The 21365-nt window shown below is 44.7% G+C and overlaps 1 protein-coding gene across 1 annotated transcript in view; it reads right to left on the reverse strand.

Moving 5' to 3' along the window:
- rbfox1 (RNA binding fox-1 homolog 1) overlaps window positions 1–21365 on the reverse strand; it is a 230591-nt gene that overhangs the window by 174164 nt on the left and 35062 nt on the right. The gene's annotated exons all lie outside the window — the stretch shown is intronic.

The raw sequence follows: 21365 nt of genomic DNA on the forward strand, positions 1-21365 counted from the left end.
TGTGGACGAGTGCTAATCTAAGAAACAGAATCTGGGTATGAAGATGTCTCTCCCTCAAGTTTAATGTCATTAACAGTTGCACTCACCCTCCAGCCCGGAGACACTTAGCTCTCGAGGAAGCGTGTCCAGGGTACATTAGGCCCCTCGAAGAGTGCCGCAGAATAAGATTTCCATCATTTAGACACTGGACATGCAGTAGGGCATGGGGACACCAAAGAGGATTATGACCATAGATGAAAGAAACTAAAGTGGAAGAGGAAATATGATTGTTTTTCTTTTTGTTGTTGTTTTTTTTTACACTCTCGTTGTTGTTTGATGTGATCGCACAGAAAATGAACACATTAACCTGGTTGGTGTGAAATGTCTCCACACTGAATTAGCGGTGAGTGCTACAGTATGCTAATGGAGAACTACCAAAGGTAGCTGTTCACAAGTAAAATGCCGCACACACAGAAGGGAAGGAAGCATGTCTTCAAAAGGCACAATAGTGCATGAACACCTCTCTGTATGAATAATCAAAGACTGCGCAGAGGTGAAAGTTGAGAGAGAAAGAGACCAAAAATAAGGCATGTTCAACTCAATAAACTTCAAACATGAGCATGAGAAAAGATAAATAATACTCAGTGAGACATATCAGAGACAGAAAAAAAGCTGCATCATGACTTAAATGTAGATTTAAATCCAGCAAGTGGCTACAGTTACTAGGCAAAAAAAAAAAAAAAAAACCCAAAAAAACATGTGGGACTAAAATGGGGGACATCTGTACAGCTCCATCTCAGTGCTGTCCTGGACTGGCCTTAATGACAGCTCACTCGTTTGGGACATCTGTACAGCTCCATCTCAGTGCTGTCCTGGACTGGCCTTAATGACAGCTCACCCGTTTGGGTAATGCCTGCCCCCAAGAGGGTGGCCACAGGCGAGCTCCTGTGCTGCAGCTCTCCCATGGCTCCGGGACAATCAGCGCACTCCCGCGGAGCCAAGAGGGAGACTCTCACACACACACACACACATACACACACAGGAATGGAACGAACCAAACATACACACACTTGGACACACACAGGAATGAACACACACATTCTCACACACATTTCCTGGGGGCTTCTCCTCCTCTCGCTTGCCTGCTGACTGGCACACACACACACACACACACACACGCACACACACACACACACACACACACACACACACACACACACACACACACACACACACACACACACACACACACACACACACCACGCTGAGGTGGTGCTGTGAGTAAATTCGTAGCAAAGACATTGAGGACTGTGCCAATTCATCTTCTCATCCAACAGAATCCTTCCTAGGCTCAAGAGCCCATGAGAGGCCCTGGGACTGAATGCGACACGTAATGGATTGATAATAGTTTTGGGGAGAATTGTGGGTAAATACCTCTGTCTCTTATCTCTCTCTCTTTCTCTCTCTCTCTCTGTAGTGGATTTTGGTGTTTCAGGCACTCACAAAACACATAGAGGGCTAATGACAGAGCTAGACGTGGGAAAAAAACAAAAAAGAGAGGAAACAAATGAAATAGAGAGAAAAAGAGAAAGAGAGAAAGAGAGAGAGAGAGAGAAGAGAGAAGAGAGAAGGAGCTGAGGGAACTCCAAACGCTTCCATAGTGAGGCCCCTGCTTGGTAATGACGCTCTTGAGAAGAAATCAAGAGGACAAGCAACAATGGGAACACAAATAGCACTCCAGCGAATGAAAAGACACCCGGCGCTCTCTCTCTCTCACTCTCTCTCTCTCTTTCAGTCTCTCTGAGGACAATTTCTGTCCCGCTTCCCTTCCCTCTCCTAAGACATTTTAGCCTCATTCCCCCCCCCTCTCTCTCTCTCTCTCTCTTTCTCTCTCTCTCTCTCTCTGGCACACAAGACAACATATAGATTGCACAGAACCTGAGCAGAATAGAAGCAACACCACCAACAACAAACAACTTAGGAAACAAACATGGCTGTGTTGTTTGGAGTCACAGGTGCAAGAGGTGTGTGTGTGTGTGTGGGGGGGGGGGGGGGGGGGGGGGGGGTCAGTCCAAATCCTGGCACCCACCAGGGAGAAGGGAGTGGCGAGCGAATCCGCCAGTGAAGCCTACTGTATATGTCTTAGCCATGCAGAAAAACGGCGGAATAAAAAATGTCAATAAGTGGCACACTGCTGACTCCAGCCGAAAGAACAAGGCTGTGGAGAACGAGTATATTAAGCTGACACAGAGAGTAGTGCACCAAGCGGCTCGTCTGGATGAGGAGAGAGAGGGGGCATGAAAGGGCAGGAAGAAAATAAGGGAGGGATGGAGAGAGAGAGAGAGAAAGAGAAAAAACAATGCAAAATGCATGTTGTGCTGCCTCCTTTTATCAATCCATCGATAAAACAGTCGATGAATGTAATACAGCGGGCCCATTTTGGAAATGTATTAGAGCATTTCACTAGATCATAGTACAGTATGAAGCCTCAACAAAGATGAGCAGCGATTTGGGCTATATTTCATTTTGGTCCACTCTCCTGTGACACCACCCCCTAACACACAAAACACACACACACACACACACACACACACTCCCTCTCAGTAGATTCTGCTGGTTGGGAGTCATAAAGTCGTGACTGCCTGGAGGGGAGAGATATCAATAATTACTTAAAGACAGCCCCTGATGTTAAAACACCGATAGGCCGAGGGGAAAACAATGCCCAAGGATCTCGGAGGGCTAAATGAGCACGATCTGCTTTATTTCAATTAACGTCCGCCGATGCAAGATCAAACGCTCAACGTGAACGCATCCGATGCACTCACAGTGTCTAGCCTACGTGTCTGAAATGGGGGAGAAGTCTTCCTACCTCTCAGTATCAATAAACACTTCAGCAATGTGATAGAAGTGAGGGCTACACCATACTATTAATTTATACACTACTCTGAGATATAATGAGAACGAGAGAAGAGAAGAAGAGAAGGAGAGGAGGGGAGGGGTGAATGTTGTTGAGAGTGAGAGAGTGAGAGAGAGAGAGAGAGCTGACCAAGCACAAATTCCCTATACGGCAAAGTGTTGGAGGCAGGCAGGCAGGCAGACTGCATTCACAGCACTCAGCTTATGAGGGAGCTGAGAGAGAAAAAGCTGCCAGATCGGAGCCTTTTAAGGCCTGCCGTCAATATTAGAATGCCACGGCCAACAGCAGCAGCACGGCTCCTGCACCTTGAGGTGTTCAGCAGACACTGGCTGGTTTCGGAGTCAGGCTCCACACCGGATGGAAATGGCTAGCAACTCCACAACTGCACAAATTATTTTTTTCTTACTTCTGATTTTTATTTCTTTCCTTGGAGAAAGTCTGAGAGCTTGCTTGCATACTCTAGTAACTCCCTGAGAACCCCCCTCCCCCTCTCTCCATCTCTAGTTGTGTACCACAAACAGTATTATGTCTGTGAGGGCTGCTGGACAAATCAGTGGCATTTCCACAATACAAATCTAAATGCCAGAAAAGTGTATGCCCTGTAGCAAGTGATCATTTCAAGTCTGGCAAAAATATTAATTACAAAAGCAATTTCTGTGTCTTTTCATAGCAAGGGGAAAATAACTCATCAGAGCCTTACTTTCTGAAAGGTTTGTGTGCACTCAAAATAAATCAAATTTAATTTGATTAATTTCATCATTAAGTGTGAATTAAACAGCATGAAGCCAACAGAAATGCTTAAGTTATCCTTGCTATTTTTATTGTTCCTAACATCTAGATAATTCACAAAGTGTAGCTTTTTTATATTGTGAATAGCCCTGTATTCATTCTATCACGACTACACACAATACAAGCATTCACAAACCAAACCACTCACTTGAATAGATATAGTGCTTACAACAATACAGAAGTTCACAGTCATTCGCAAAAGCACTATGAAAATAAATATTAATTAAATAGCTAACAAAATGTATCTAGAATACTAATCTCAACGGAAGTATTTTCCATCTCCACAATGCCTAACATACAGTATCTGCCTATGAATGCTCTGTTCAAAATTGTTTTTTTGGGTGGGAACAATATAGTGCTCCCACTAAATCATTAAACAAATATTCCTTGAATTCTTTATGGATTCCCAGTGCAGGAGTGGGCATGAGAGGCGTTCTGGCTGTTTAGTGCCTCGTCATCTCATCCCTCTGCTGGTGTGGCTTGCTTGCTTTGCGCGGTATTGAGCTCCTGGCTGAAAAGCAAAATGATGCTGTCAATACGACAGGGCGACCAAGAAAATGCTGTGTTTGGCACTCGTTAATCCAAAGACTCTCATCACGGTCGGACCGGAGAGGAGCGCACAGCAACTCTCTGACACGCCTCAGCAGAGATCACACTGGCTTGTGGATCTGCCTTTGTTCTGACTGATCCCGCCGACTTACCCACAAGTCTTCTCCCAGGCTCAGGAAGAACAAAATGGAGAAACAAAGGCCAATTTGCTAACAACCCACACATCCAATTCGATGCTAGAGTAACTCATGTTACTGCCCATACGTGTTCTACCAGTCTGCACTACAAGTGCTGCTCCCATGTTTGCTGTGTCTAGTGATGCGGTTTTCTGTAGACATGAATGATTCTGAGACAGACATGCAGATTACTATTACTGTATATCAAAAGGAGGTTGCTATCGTAAACTCAGACTTGAGACTCAGACTCAAACTGTACAAACTGCCAAAGGTGTAAACTGAGTTTCAACATGACATACACATATAAACACACACACATAGTAGGCCTACATACACAAAAGTGCACACAAATAAATTGTGTGTCTGTAATTGAGGCTCTGATCCCCAAATGCTCAGGGGAAAGCGAAGAGGATTAGAGAGAAGTCCAGCAAACCAGCGAAGCCTTCCTCTCTCTCTCTCTCTCTCTCTCTCTCTCTTTTTCTCTCCCTCTCTCTCCAAGCACTCGGAGTATACTTTACTCTGACAGCCCCAGTAGTGAAACACCGATAGAGAATACATCAGTCTCTCAATTATTGGATTATCTAGATGTGATATCATTACCGGCGAACATTCACTCCAATCATTGATTGCATTTTTCAATTTATTTGTGAAGTAAAAAAGTACCTAGTATGCACAAATAGTTCATACACACAAGCCCATACTAGAGCATGCACACAAGCACACACATACACACAAGTAAACACACATATTACACACACACACACAAGCACACACATAGCCCATACACACAATATACACACATATTACACACGCACAAGCACACACATACAAACAAGCAAATACACATTACACACACACACACACAAGCACACACATAGCCCATACACACAATATACACACATATTACACACGCACAAGCACACACATACAAACAAGCAAATACACATTACTGTACACACACAAGCACACACATATAGCCCATACACACATGCAAACACACATATTACACACACACACAAGCACACACATATAGTCCATACACACAACCATACACACATATTACACACACATTCAAACACGCACACAGAACACACATAGTACATAAGCACACACACATAAGCTCACACACACATAGGACATACTATTTACACACAAGCATGCATATAGTACATAACACAAGCACACTTGTACACACACACACATGCATAGAACACATACTATATACAGGACATACAAGCACACACATAGTGCAAACACAAGCAGACACATATAAAACACACATAAGCATGCACACATAGTACACGTACTATATACACACATAGAACACACACACACAAGCACACATACGTGTAATGTCTTTTCTAAAGAACAAATACATTATATTCATGTTGATCTGATTAGGAATAACAACTTCCATCTTAAGCAGCACAAGGTGCGGTGTCCCTCACCTCCACATGCTGCATGAGCTCCTACGCCTACAGCTGCGTTCAGCCACTCTGAAATGGCTCTACATTGAAGCATCATTGCATCTGAGCAATCTTCTAAACCTTTAGACCACAACTGATGAGGTAAAATAGTTCAAAACCATGTTCCTTGTTCAAATAACAATTTGGTGTAATACTGAAAAAAGGTTAAAAAAAAAACCTTTCACAATTAATAATAGATTAAAGGTTTACAATAAATGTTTACATAACACACATGGAAACAACTGGCTGATAAATAAACACAAAATATCATCTTGAAGACACAAATGCAATTATAAGTATTATAAGTACAATTACGAAGCGTCTACTTATTAAGAATATTATTCAGATTTGTAAAAGTTGTAATGACAAGCTGTTTATTCACTCCAGTGCTCCTGTGATTTTGTTATTGTTCAACAGTTGATCTCATATGAATGATAAAATTTAAATTGCACCATCAACAGTTACAACAAGAGAGAGTTTTAATTTGACTGCACAAGTCATCAAAACATTTTCAGAAGGAAAAGTTTGAAATTACGAGGGACATTTGGCATCACCAGGACATAACGACGTGGTCCAGAGTAATACCCCCACACAATTGAGGGACCAAGACTTTGCAGGTTTTCTAAGGACACCAATTAACATTTCTTTAGTTTCCATGGCCCCCTCGCTGCAGACCTACAAAACTCTGTGCTCCCCTTTCTCTCTGAACAAGTGTTTTAACACATTTGGAAAGGCTCTGACTGTGTCGCCTAATTGAGGCTCTGATCCCCAAATGCTCAGGGGGAAGCGAAGAGGATTAGAGAGAAGTCCAGCAAACCAGCGAAGCCTTCCTCTCTCTCTCTCTCTCTCTCTCTCTCTCTCTCTCTCTCTCTCTCTCTCTTTTTCTCTTCCTCTCTCTCCAAGCACTCGGAGTATACTTTACTCTGACAGCCCCAGTAGTGAAACACCGATAGAGAATACATCAGTCTCTCAATTATTGGATTATCTCGATGTGATATCATTACCGGTGAACATTCACTCCAATCATTGATTGCATTTTTCAATTTATTTCACGATTAATGCAAGGAGCCTGACTGAACAATCTTCTGATGAGTTTGGTAGGCAGTCAATATATTCTTGCAAAGGGGGGGCTTTTTTCTGTGCAGTGGGCCTCTGTGTGTTTCGTGGCAGGAGTAAAATATTTTTCATTCACTCCCTTCTCGTTTTCTCGTGCCTCTCAATTATTCTAAAGAGCCACCAATCTCATCTGGTGGAGAGATGGGCTGTACAAAACGTGAATTACAATTCTGAATGCAAATACACTTGAGTGAATTATATCACATGGCAGGTCAGAGAGGCTGCAGACGGGCTGTTCTGTCTGAGGAACCAGTGCCTGACAGGTAACGGAGTCTCTCTCTCTCTCTCTCTCTCTCTCTCTCTCTCTCTCTCTCTCTCTCTCTCTCTCTCTCTCTCTCTCTCTCTCTCTCTCTCTCTCTCTCTCTCTCTGTCCACAACCACAGTGCTCTATTAGTCAACGGTGGCACATTTCCGCTGTGGATAACTTGTCTACACAGACACACAAAATGTTATTTACTGATGCTGTAATAAAACGTGTCACGTGAACTTCATCACACCTGCATGGCGAACAGAAATGATATAGGCCGTGTGTGTGAATGAATGATTTAATACATATTAGATAATAAGAGAAGCAATTCATTAAAACACACTGTGGTGCTTAAACAGTCAATTTGGAAGGAGGGGACTGTTTGAATGTGCAAAATAGACACGTTGTCATCATATCACTGTCATAGCTGCGAAATGAATAGAGCTGATATATGTACGAATGGATGCGGGGGGGGGGGGGTGAGTAAGCAATCTCGGGGCCAGGCAAGTAGTGGAGGCTGTTTTTAAATGCAGGACACAGTGATGGGGTCCCACTTAATTGATGACTGCGGATGCTAATTGCAATGCTAAATCATTTATGGAGAGCCGCACGAGTGATGGGAGGAGACACGAAGGGCCATCGGTAAAGGTTCGCCTCACAAACGATTGGAGATAAATTATCTTCATTGTCTTTCACAGATGCACCGCCTGATTTCAAGTGACTGCCTCCAGACGGCCAAGGTCTGACAAGCTGATGGGGCCGGACTAGACCAATGAACGTGAACGTCTGGGAATAGAACGGGAGAACAGATTAACGGAGAGTCGGAGAAGAGAGGGGAAAAGACCGCGGTCCTCCACAGAGTAAAATAAAAATGAAAATAACGATGGTCAAAGTGGGTAGTTCCTTTATGATAAATTCATTGTGCACAAGAAAAGGAGAAGTGTAAGAACTGCAGGTCTGATTCCTATCAGCTTAGATTGAATCAGCTGGCCTCCTTCCCTTTTTCTAAAGAGTAAATTCCTCTTCTCTCTTTCTCCCTCTCCCTCCCTTTCCCTCTCTCTCCCGCTCTCTCTCCCTCCTATCTCCGGCGAGTGGCTTTAGAGATGCAGCCGGTGGACCCTGGCACACCAGCACGCCATAACTCAAGCATGGGAGAGGGCTTTCAGTGGCGAAAAACGACTGCTGTCAAAGAGCAACTGCAAGCCTTCGGGATTTATATGCCCCCATTCTCAATTAATTACCCCCCCATCTCCCCTCCCTTTTCTTAAAGAGTCAAATAGAGATGGTTTGTGGCCAAAACTTTTAAAATAATTAGGATGGCAAGCTCCTATTCCAGTCACTAAGAAAGCATCCAAAAAGCATTATGTTTCAAAGCCAGAGTGGACAGGCCACTCCTGAATGAGTAGGTGTTTTTGAGGGGGTTTAAGTCTAATTGGAGAGGACTTAGTTTTCAGCTTGAAATATTGGAGTACTTTAAACCTTCACCAGTGATTTTGCTGGGAATGCCATACATTTCATCGCATATTCACTGCTACAAAATATTTGTTTGCTATTACGTAATAACATATACCACAGTGTATTATAGTGGATACTGCATCGATCACACTGATCATATATACTGGTTATGAGATACATTGGTTCTCTGGTACAATTAAGGAGTAAAACAATTGAATAAAAGCTAAACTCACAGAGCGGTAGCAGATGGTTGCTTATGTATGCGATGGCTGTAAGGTGCTTAAAAAACACAGGAGAGCGTACATGGAATGCAAATGTTAATGGGAGGAATACACAAGTCGGCATAATTACAATGGCATTCATCACAAAGTGAGGCAAATTAATGTTCTGCGAATGGCTGAACCTAATTCAATTGAAAATAAACAACTCATTAAGGAATGACATTTTATTCATTGACAATAGCTTGGTGCTGTAACTGAGAGATCGAATATGACTGTGAAACAACTTGGGGAAAGCTTGGCTTCATGTAGGGAAGCTAGAGGCAAGTAATATAATCTTGTATTCAAAATCAGAGCCGCAAGCTTTGAATATTGCAGATTGAAAAATCAATTCGCTAGTTCGGCATATTCCATAAAGTTACCATTGAGTAAAATATATTAGGTTATGGTTCTTTATGGTTATGGTTATGGCTATGTTATGCTTGCATCTAAATATTCTAGATCTATATTCTTAAATGCCTACCATTATGTGTTCATTTCTTTTTTAAAAAACAGGTTTTCAGATTGAAGCACTCTTGGTCTTGCATCATGTCCATTTGTTTCCAGTATGGATCAGGCGCTGTGCCTCCAGTGTTTACAAATGCGCTTCATATAGCTGCGCATGTGATCAGTTACCAACACTGAATGCACTAAGCCTTCCTGGAAAGGGCAGGCATTTCATCGGCCTCATTTATTCATTACGTTCCTCAGAAAGTGCTTAAGTGTAGCCCATGCTTTTTAGCCACAGCAATGAACTTATTTCCATGATTGGCACACACACAAATGACAAACTTGAGCCTCTGATCAAACCAGGGAGAGCAGCCCAGTCTGTTGTAGAGAAAAGCACCTTTATGGTTTTTTTTGGAAAATACCTTCATTTGTTTTTGTTTTAAGGTGTTTTTTATCTTGTACATTTGTGTACGAGAACATTTGAGGGAGCCATGAAAAGGGCATGAAGTGGAGCTCAGAGAGAAGATGCCCCCCCACCACCAGCCACACGCGCACACACACACAGACACACACACACAGACACAGACACACACACACACTTACACACACACACACACACACACACACACACACACACACACACACACACACACACTTACACACACACACACACACACACACACACACACACACACAGACACACACACAAACAGACCCATACACATACACACACACACATGAACAGACACACACACACACACACACACACATACAAACACACCCACAGGTAGAGAGTAGCAGATGAGTCAGGCTGACAATGTCAGTGGAGTGTTTCATGGCTGGCTTGTGCTGTGCATCCCCGCCCTAGCAGTCTGATGAGGCTCAAAGCAGTCTGATAACGCCTGTTTTGACATGCTTGAGGAGCAAAATCACGAAAAGGTTTGTTTCCTTTCTCTCTATCTCTCTCTTTCTCTATATATCCCTCTATATATATCTCTCTCTTTCTCTATATATCTCTCTCCCTTTCTCTTAGTGTCTTACCAACATTGGGAAGCTCGGCTAAGAGAAACCACTGTAAAAGACTCAATTTACTTTTAAAGGTCAAATATCCAGTCACCACTGAAGAGACTAATTAAGTGGCCTTCAGAGCCTTCAGAGGCCAGGAGAATAGATAATAGAACTGATTTGGTATGGGAGCCTCCGCCATGCTCCCAGAAATGATTGCTAGCTCGTTTGCATGCCATCCAACTGGCCATTAAACATTCTCAATACAGAGTGGCTAATGTTAAGCTAACACAATATTCATGCAGTTCACTATCATGACTCCCCCGCTGAGTGCCGGTGAAAATCAAGAGGAAATGACCTTAAAAGTGTGCACTTACGACATACAATGGACTCCATGCTTTCATTAACCCTGCGCCCAACTCGGCAATAACAGCGCCACTCCAAAGGCCCTCACGGTGGGGTTTTGGTTACTCAGATACAATGAAGGCAGGGGGAGACGTCTTCCCACATGACAGCCGACCTCCAAGAACACACACACACACACACACACACACACACACACACATACACACACACACACACACACACACACACACACACACACACATGGCTGATATGTGGGTATCAACTAACCAGGAGCTGGCAATCTTTTTTGGGCAGAGACTGAGTCATAGGAGTCTTGTTAGCGGCTCTGACACACATTGGATTTCGTCTCAGTTGCAGGCAACCCCGGGCTGGCCTGTCTCCTCCTCCTCCTCCTCCTCCTCCTCCTCCTCCTCCTCCTCCTGTGAGCGTCTGCAGTCTGGCCACTCCTGAGGGATCACTCTAGGCCTCTCCAGCTGGGGCTACTAGTGACATTCGCAAGGGTCGGACACTTCTCACAAGAAAGGAAGTGTCCACTACTGAGCCCCCATGCCTCTGTCTGCTGTCCCCCCAGCTGAAAGAGATCCAGGGGAAGCTCTTTGACCTATGTCCACCCTACTGCGCTCACTTGTACTTGATCTGTGTGTTCAGACCCCATTCCTCAAGCCCTTCCTTCCTTCCTCCCACACACACTAGCAAGTCATTGCTCTCCTTCCCCCATCTTCATCCCCATCCACCATCCATTCCCTGCAAGCCCATCTACCTCCGCCCACCACCACCACCACCACCAACCACCACCAACCACCCTGCTCCACCTTTCATCCGCACCCCCCGCTGCCCTTTCAGAGACGCCCGCCTGGTTTCTTAGCACTGCCATTTGGCCGGAACCATGCAGAGAGGGAGAGAGAGAGAGAGAGAGAGAAAGGGATAGAGAGAGAGAGGGAGAGAGAGGGAGAGAGAGGTGGGAGGGGGTCCTTCTCTCCTCTTCTTCTCTACTCTCCACGGCGATGCGATGCGATGGGGTGCTGTGCCCTGCCGCTGCCGCTCCCAGGCCGTGGGGGCTCAATTAACGGCCAGAACAATGGCCTCGCTTCTGCTTCCCCCAGCAAACCTGCCAGAGCCGGGGATGCTCCTCTTTAATCTCCCCCCCACACACACACACACACACACACACACACAGCCCAGCACAGCACTGTCCAGCAAGGCCCTGGCATTTTCAGTAGGCCCAGACGCAGGACCCACGCTGCCTGTCTCCCGAGACCCAGACAATTACACACAGGATCTATCTCCATAGCCCAGCACGACACGGCACACCGACAGGACCAGGACGAGCTGAAGAATCTCAGCTGCAGTCTGTTGCCATAGTTGCCGGTGTCTGTTTGCTAATTCGATGTTTGTGTTTTGTGTTTACTTGCGATTCATGTTTCTTTATACTATTCAAGCTTTTAGGAATGATAAGATCACACTTAAGATTCTTTTCGTGTGCGTTTTTTTGTTGCCGTTGCTATTTTGGAAGTGTTTATTGCATTTTCCCTTTCAGTTCTGCTCAACTCTATACGAGCTGGTGGGGAGCGTTTTGAAAGGGAGGCAATAACAGCCGCAGACCTCCTCTTTTACGCCTGCCACGTGCAAACCAGAGACCATGGACTTTTCCCCCCACGATTCCATCCGTTCTCTGTGACACTCGGATCATAAAACGATACCGCAAAAAACAATTGCGGTTCATTATGGTGGGCGGGGTGGGGTGATGGGGGTGGGGGGTATCTGCTGATGCAGGATATTGTCTGAGGGCTATCAGTTTCCCTCGACTTCTCTACCCCCACGATGATGTCAGAGAGATGAAGAGAGGGAGAGCTGGAGGGAGCAAGAGAGAGAGAGAGAGAGAGAGAGAGAGAGGATGGTTGAGGAAGAGAGAGGGAGAGAGAGAGAGGATGGTTGAGGAAGAGAGAGGGAGAGAGAGAGGATGGTTGAGGAAGAGAGAGGGAGAGAGAGAGAGGATGGTTGAGGAAGAGAGAGAGAGAGAGAGGATGGTTGAGGAAGAGAGAGGGAGAGAGAGAGGATGGTTGAGGAAGAGAGAGGGAGAGAGAGAGAGGATGGTTGAGGAAGAGAGAGGGAGAGAGAGAGAGGATGGTTGAGGAAGAGAGAGGGAGAGAGAGAGGATTGTTGAGGAAGAGAGAGAGAGGGAGAGAGAGCTGTCAGCTGAACCAATGCTGTTATTATTTTCATCTCCCCCTCCCTCCTCTTTCTGTACTGTAGGCGATGCTGAGGGACATGACAGTGCTTTCAGCTTGAAACAAAAAAACAACAAACATATAGAATCCCCCACTGCCCCGAGTGGCCATTGTTATTGGAGAGTTAATATATATTTAATACCTCCCTGCACCATAGCCTTGCCCCTGTGCATGGTGGGAGCTGTCAAGGGGTCAATCTCTGACATATCTCAACATATCTTGACGCCTGCCATTTGGACCTAGCGTGACAAGCTGGCTGTGTGTGTGTGTATGTAGGGGGTGGGGGATGGTTGGGGGGGCGGGGGCGGGGGGGGGTCAGCGAGGCCACGTCTTATCACAGTTTGCAGATTTATTCCATGTTAACCCCCATAAACCTCTGCCCGCCAGGACTCACATCAGCATGCGCAGGGGCCAATCACGGGGCCTCGTTCGGCATGGGTGGGGGAGGAGCGTGGGATTGGAGGGTGCGGGGCGGGGTGGGGCGGGGTGTCAGGAGGTGCAGGCTGGGGATGGGACCTATCCAGGTGTTGTTCAGTCATTCATTTTATCCATATCATTTACCAGCGTTCAATCACCTATAAAGAGCGTCTCCATAAAAATCAGGCACGCCACATCCATCCTCATTCCTCTCCCGGCAACAGCGTCCACTCCACCTGCTTCGCGCACACCCAACCGCCCCCAACAGTAATGGCAATTTCATCTTCCACACCTTGCTTTCTTTAATGTTTCCCATCATAAATTTCTTAAGCATATGAGAACTCCTGAAGCGGCATAAAACTAACATGAGGGGAGATTTCATTTGCATGTGACCCTAATTAAGAATTTGAAATTACTGCCCCATTCTTGCTTGTGCATATCCAATAATACCAAGCCTAATATCCCATAAAACGAATGCCATGAATTCCAGCCGCCCTCTGCATCCCTCTCTCTCTCTTTCCTTCCACTTCCTCTCTCTACATCACCCCCCCTTCTCTCTCTCTCCTTCCACTTCCACTCTCTACATCACCCCCCCCTCTCTCTCTCTTTCCTTCCACTTCCTCTCTCTACATCACCGCCCCTCTCTCTCTCTTTCCTTCCACTTCCTCTCTCTACATCACCCCCCCTTCTCTCTCTCTCTCCTTCCACTTCCACATCACCCCCCCTCTCTCTCTCCTTCCACTTCCTCTCTCTACATCACCCCCCCCTCTCTCTCTCCTTCCACTTCCACATCACCCCCCCTCTCTCTCTCCTTCCACTTCCTCTCTCTACATCACCCCCCCTTCTCTCTCTCTCCTTCCACTTTCACTCTCTACATCACCCCCCCTCTCTCTCTCCTTCCACTTTCACTCTCTACATCACCCCCCCTCTCTCTCTCCTTCCACTTCCACTCTCTACATCACCCCCCCTCTCTCTCTCCTTCCACTTCCACTCTCTACATCACCCCCCTCTCTCTCTTCTTCCACTTCCTCTCTCTACATCACCCCCCCTCTCTCTCTCCTTCCACTTCCTCTCTCTACATCACCCCCCCTCTCTCTCTTCTTCCACTTCCACTCTCTACATCACCCCCCTCTCTCTCTCCTTCCACTTCCTCTCTCTACATCACCCCCCTATCTCTCTTCTTCCACTTTCACTCTCTACATCACCCCCCCTCTCTTTCCCCCTCTATCTCTCTCTCCTTCCCCTTTCCCCTCTCTACACCCCCCCTCCTCTCTCTCCCTCTACCTCTCACCCCTTTTACCTCTTTTTTTTTCTCTGTCTCTTTCAAAATGCATGCCATCCTGTCTTTTTTATTTAATAAGTCCATTTACCATTGTGTGCCAGTGGACATTTCTGACACAAATGATGCTCAGAATGGGCTGGGGTGTGCAGGGTTGGGGCTGGGGGTGCGGGGCTCTCCTTCACAATTCTTTATTGATTGTAGCAGCTCGTAAAAGGGAGAAAGGAGAGGGTGAGAGGCAGGGGGACGCGGGGGCAGGGGAGGGGACTGGGCTTTGCTGACTGGGGACTATTTTCTTGGGGCAAGGATAATAAAAATGCTACTTCAGGACTTAGAAGGTTAAGTTCTAATGAGTATTTTGGATTGCGTGTGCTGATTTAATGGTCTCATAAAAGAATGCTTTGCTTGGCTAATGGAGGCGGTAGGAGAGTGGGTGCCGGAAGAGGTGCAGCACTTTCTGCCCACGCTGTTGTTGTTGCTGCTGCTGTTGTTGTTGCTGTTGTTGTGTGTGTATGTATTTCTCAGAAGAATGCTATTACCACCTTGTCAAATCAAAAAAGAGATGTCCAGAGAGAGACACCTCTCAGATGGCAGTGACAGGAGTCATGTGTTCTTTGGTGTCTTATTTCTAGGTTTGGTGTCGTGTCGGAGTTCATTTTGGCGTGTTATATTACAAACCCTGTCATACACCCAGAACATATCAATTAAGAAACGACCCTAATTGTTCCTCTGTGTCAAGCTGATTGTTTTACATTTCTCTGTTATTCTGATATTTTTCTTTTACATATTCAGGAGGAAAACAATATTTCCTGTTTGAAAGGATTTGAAGGAAAGGAATTGGTTCCCTGTCATTTCATCAGTCAAATCACAGCCGCCTATCACAGTGATGTTAAGTTAATATGGAAAAGAAACATTGCTTTGGCTCCATGCTAGCTAATAGACTTTCTTGGAAAGGACATTTCCATCTTACCAGCAGCTTCAATAATGAATCTGCAGTGCAATTTTGGAGTTCTAGTGTGTATGTATGTTTGTGTGAGCACATGTACTGTCTATGTGTACTAGGCAGGATATAGCCTCCCCCTACACTCATATAAAGCCATTTCAGCCAGTAAGCCAGTTATCGTTGTCTTTATGATGTGGGCGCTGTTGCTCAAGAGCTTTACCATAATTTATATCCAATCATCTTTTGCCATACAGTTTCTCTGAAAAAGACTCAACACCAGACAGAAAAAAATCAATTTTCACTATACGTACGTTGCCGTTTACTTGTAGACTCAATGGATACACCATTCATGGAAGTGAGTCGATTATGTGTGTGTGTGTGTGTGTGTATTAGCGTATGTATGCCTATGTGTGTGTGTGTGTCTGTGTGTGTTTGCGTGTGTGTGTGTGTGTGTGTATGTGTGTATTCGTGTGTATATGCCTATGTGTGTATGTCTCAGATGCAGAGATCCCTTGATCCCGGTTCCATTTAGGTACAGCACACAAAGCTGGGAGGCCACATCAACCTGAACTCTCCATAGCGCACGTAAGGCATTTGGTGGCGGAGGCTGCTTTACGAAAGAAAACAAATATTATGCCCTCCTCAGTTCAGAAAAATATTGATTCAAAGGACACAACCCCTTGATCAGCAAGCATACATGGCAGTGTGGCCTGGGAAAACCTCACTTTCTCTAACGTATGCCTCTGGGCTAGACCAAATCTATTGATTTTTTTTTTCTGATCACAATGACATTCAGTCCAATAAAACAAGTCAGCCACGCAGCAGTACAAAATATTTCCACGGCATTTTAAATTACTTTTACACTTCCAGTCATCACAAAATACTATTAAAAATTTAGCTAGTTAAGTGTGGAAATAATGTTAGTTAAAATGTACAACACAAGGCATACTGACTAATATTTTGCCAACATTATTTGAAAGAGCTGAACAGGAGCGTCCGTAGCATCACCTGTCCACTTTCTTTAGCTTCTACCTCCAAGCTAAAAAAACAGCTATGTTGCCCCTGGAAACTACAGCCAGTGAAGAAATGTCAATGCAGGTATGAGAAATTCAGCTTCAGATTTTGAGAGGTGTCTGCCGAGATAGCACATTCCCTTAGAAGACCAGCAGATAGGCGATCAATATTCCCACACAACCTTCCTGTGATTAATTTTTAATGGTCGAGGGAACTGCTGCCTTCTAAAATGTAAATGGCTTTAATGTTAAATGCAAAGGAACTGACACGATGATCAATCACTTCTGCTCTCCTTTTTTCCGCAAGATGGTGTTGAGGTGGAGGTGTTGGAGGGTGAAGTCGCTGGTGCTGGTGCTGGTGGTGGCCACTGAAACTTTCCTGATGACATCTTTTTCCTCCCTCACTGCCAAAAGCCTCAAAGTTTCTATCCACTTCACCTCCCCCTCACACACATGCGCACACATACATATACACACACACACACACACACACACACACACACACACACACACTCTTCAGGCCTGGAGAGAAAACCTCCACAGATTCAGTCTGCTTTCAAACTGCTCCATTCAATGCTGCTAGGAAAGCCTCTTCCACAGGTAATGGTGTGCTGGGCTGAGCCAAGGCGAAAAAAAATTGATCACATCCATCTATAAATGCCATGCATGCATCATGATGAACACATCCATCTATAAATGGTGTTAAACCACAAAACTTGCTGCACACCCTCAGAGAACTGGATCTAACGCTACTTTGCCTTCGTAGCAATATATGTTTTAGAGTCGTCAGCATCAGGATTAGTTGTTGGCTTGGAGCCATGGCCCATACCATGGGATGGGCCTAACATGGATTTTGTTGTCCTGACCTTAAACTGTGAATAAGTATATTTGACTCCGGTCCATGCTGCTCTTGGCAATTGTAGCACAATGGCTGTAACATGTGGCATGATAAAACAACGCACTTTCCAACTTTCTCACTTTGACTTGGCACAATCTGTTCCATTCTTAATGTAAGCGGAGGAAATGCCTGTCCACTCGCATTTTCTAAAAAGTGCAGAGTACATCATGGCCTTTAAAGGTTACCCCATGAGCCCCCAGACTTGGCTATCTGTTTAACATTTGTTTCAAAATAGGCGTGAAGACACACAAGGCGCAGAAGGTGGTGGAGGGTTTGTTTACCAGACCTGAGAGTATGGCCTCTATTTTGTGAAGGCTATATAGTGCTCTGATAAGTGTCATTTGCTGTGGGCAAACAGGAGGAATTGGCATTTAAGTGCTTTAAACTTAACCCAAAATGGTTGTTAAAACTGACCTACAACGAGGTACCCCTTGTGAGGTATTGGATTCAAAATCTATAGATTTTATGTCAACGTGTCACCAAGAAGGAGGCTTTTAGACTTGAAAAAGAAGAAGAAAAAAAAGGTTCTAATTTTCTACACAGAGTGAGAGCGTGACATATAGAAACAGCGGAGCAATATGCTCTCAACATGTTCTCTATGTGACATATTTCAAATACATGTCTCGATTCACTGATGCAACTGCACATGCGTTTCTTCTGCTAGGCGCACAATCTGTTTTATATCTAGAAACACAAGGTCGCTTGTAAAACACCACACACATATTTTGTTCTTGGCCATCACTGGGAGTTATATAAAGCACAATACACTCATCAAATGCTCAGCCTGTTCATAAAAAGATGTAGTCCTCATGTAGTCCTAATAAGAGTAGATACTGACAAATGGCCTAATTCTATTACTTGTTTAAGCGCAAGAGAATTCGGCAATCTCAGTTGCAGTTAATTTGGTGGCAATGCTTTCTCAGTTTCAGCTAATTTGGTGGCAATGCTTTGTTTAATTTAAACAAACAAACAGAAAAAAATAATAATTATTAGGGTGAGTAATTGCAGAGACACATTTTCTCCATTATAAGACAAAATTACAATATCATAAAGGTACTGGGGGGACTTTTTAAACGCGCCCATTCGTTTAGGAGCCTCGTTCTCGGGCTTAGCGTGTGCATTTGGTCACAGCGAGATCCAATTTGTGGGCTCGCGGGGCTCTCACGTGACATTTGCACCAAATTCCACAATTCATCACCCACCAGTTACCCCTTTACAGGTGAATCACCAACATGTTATGTACTGGCTCCTCACCGTATCCGGGGATACATGATGTATCTGCTGTCTGGCTTCGGTTAATGAAAAAGAGCTAGCTGTCCTTTAGAATACACGCTGTTGGGCGTAATTACATTCAAACTCTCCTGCAGTTTAGCCATTTCCTCTCACAGCTCTGCGCACTCCGTAACGGAGTGGAGAGAAGAGAGAAGTGTCTTAGCTCCGACTCTCGATTAGTACTATTTACTTCCGCGGCTCTGACCTTATTTAAAGAAGGAAGAGGTATTTTAGAGCTGAGGGAAGAAGGTTCCGGCCTAAGAGAGCTGCGTCTCAGGTAAAGCAGGTTACAGTGAGAAAACCCTGACAATGTGCGTGTTAATTAATACAAGTCTAAATAAAGACGCTACTACATGGAGCTATTCTAATGGGTTTCCGAGGGATATTATGTTTATTCTGAGCATGGAGGACGCAAAAGCCCCAGAGAGGAGCATGGGACGCATGGTTACAGACAGAGACAGATGGATCACGCAAAGAGCACCCCCCCCACCCCCGCCCCTGCAAAAGAAAAGAAACGAGAGCGGGCGATGAAGACTGGCTTGCGGTGCAAAAGAGGACGCACTGGCAGAGGGAGAGGCTGCATCGGAGAGGCCAGAGCTGCTGAGGTCTGCCTTCGCTTACCGCCGGCAAAGCGACCATGTGAGGGATGGCCGGCCGCGGCACGCTGCCGCTACACATTCATCAGCTCACACAGGGGACAGCCGCAGGAGTGACAGACAAATATATTATGGTGTCAAATATCAAGGAATCTTCCGCATAATTCTGCCGGAATTCCCGCAAAAGTACAGGGATGAATTATTCCAGGAGTGATGGGATTCCTGAGAATGACTTCCTGTGGGACCTGGAGAGAGGTGTGTGTGTGTGTGGTGGGGGGGGGGGGGGGGGGGGTCGTGGACTACACCTGAGCCACATAAGTATTTCCATTTTGCAAGCGTACACGGAATACGTAAGCTGTGGTGGTGTAATTGGAAGAAGCACGTGTTCAAAAAAGGGCTGATTTTACATATTTGTTCATGTTATATTCAGTATGCTGGATGAACTTACTTGCACCCCAACAACTGAGGAAGGTGATTTAGTTCAAAGGAATCCATTCGACGAATCTTTTAACAGTCATCCTAAAAACAATGCTATAAAGTTCATATTCGCTAGCTGCGGTGATATACCGGGACGATGCTCATTCCATAGCAATAAACCCGAATCCAATTATGAAGGTTCCAATACCCATCTAAATGATTTAAAGGAAGCCAGAAACAGATTAACAGCCCCTGAGTTACAACACATAACATATTACGAAAGATATTCGTTAAAATTTACATGGAGCCATCACTCACCGTTTGGGGGAAAGTTTGAAATATGTAGCTATCCAGTGTGCTTAAGTCGGCACTTCTTGCACTGCAATCTGATTATGCCAAATAAATTCTGGAAACACTAAAGCGATATTAATCTCACAGAGCTAATATACATTCTCTCAGATATTTCAACTCTGCTTCTGGTCCCCATGTAGTATTAATGAGACTTTTCAAAAAAGTGTATTATAATATCGCCTTCCATGCAAAAATCATATGTATAAATTTGTATGAGTAATTAAACTCCGAAAGCTCGTGTCCCAGTTCTCAACATGCAGAGCTGGACAAGATTTATGGTATATAAATAGAAGACATAGTTGCAGTTAGTTGACTCTGGTCAACCCTACAACCCTTAACACTTCAGCAAATATCAGCCAAAGCAAGAATGGCGTGAGAATCTGGTCCTCTTTGTGTCCTGGCATCAGTGTATTATCTCTTATGTTGTTTCAGCACCACACTTAAAGCAAACATAGACAAAAAGAGAAAGTTTCTAATGAGTTTGGCCTTATTAAAACAGGGCCCTGCATACAATGCTTTTGCAAATCACACTGCATGCTGTACACTGAAACAAACTTCTCCCCTTGTTCGAAAGGTACAGCATCAGCATTTTGCATTTCATCGGAGAGGAGAGCTGGCATGACAGGGCCTCCTTTGTTCTCTGACAGGGTTATTGGCATGTCTTTTGAGAGCTTAATCCTTACCAGCGATGGGCACGGTGAGGATTGGACCTTTTTTCATCTGGGGCTGGATGCGGTTTTTTGAGGTGGAAGCGCATCATGATTCTGGTTCGACACTGGGTCTCTGAGCTGTCATACTCAAAGGTTGCAGCCTCCCAGAAATAAATAGATAAATAAATAAGTAAATATTTGATATCCATCTCAAGTCAGGATCAAGGTAATCTTGTTTCTCAAGGTTTTCCACCCTCTTTCGCTCTATATACATGTATTTATTTATTGGAAGTACACCAAGGGAACAATGCGGAAAAGAATTTTGTAGTTGGCTTACTTGCTTGCTTTACTTGGCTTACTTGCAAAAAAGTCAAATTCAGATTAACATTAAAATATTTTTTATGCGAACCAATTTACCAAATGTTTTGCTTTTCCCCTTAATACATAATATATCTTGAAATGCTTTTCAAGCTTGGCTTCCAGTATCTTCTTATTTGACACTTTTTCTCAGTTATGCTTTGCCCAATTT

The sequence above is a fragment of the Alosa pseudoharengus genome, unplaced genomic scaffold (genome assembly GCF_046254945.1).
Source record: "Alosa pseudoharengus isolate Yale_2024_CS ecotype anadromous, Long Island Sound unplaced genomic scaffold, YU_APseudo_1.1 YU_APseudo_1.1_scf_4, whole genome shotgun sequence".
NCBI classification, from domain to species: Eukaryota; Metazoa; Chordata; class Actinopteri; order Clupeiformes; family Clupeidae; genus Alosa; species Alosa pseudoharengus.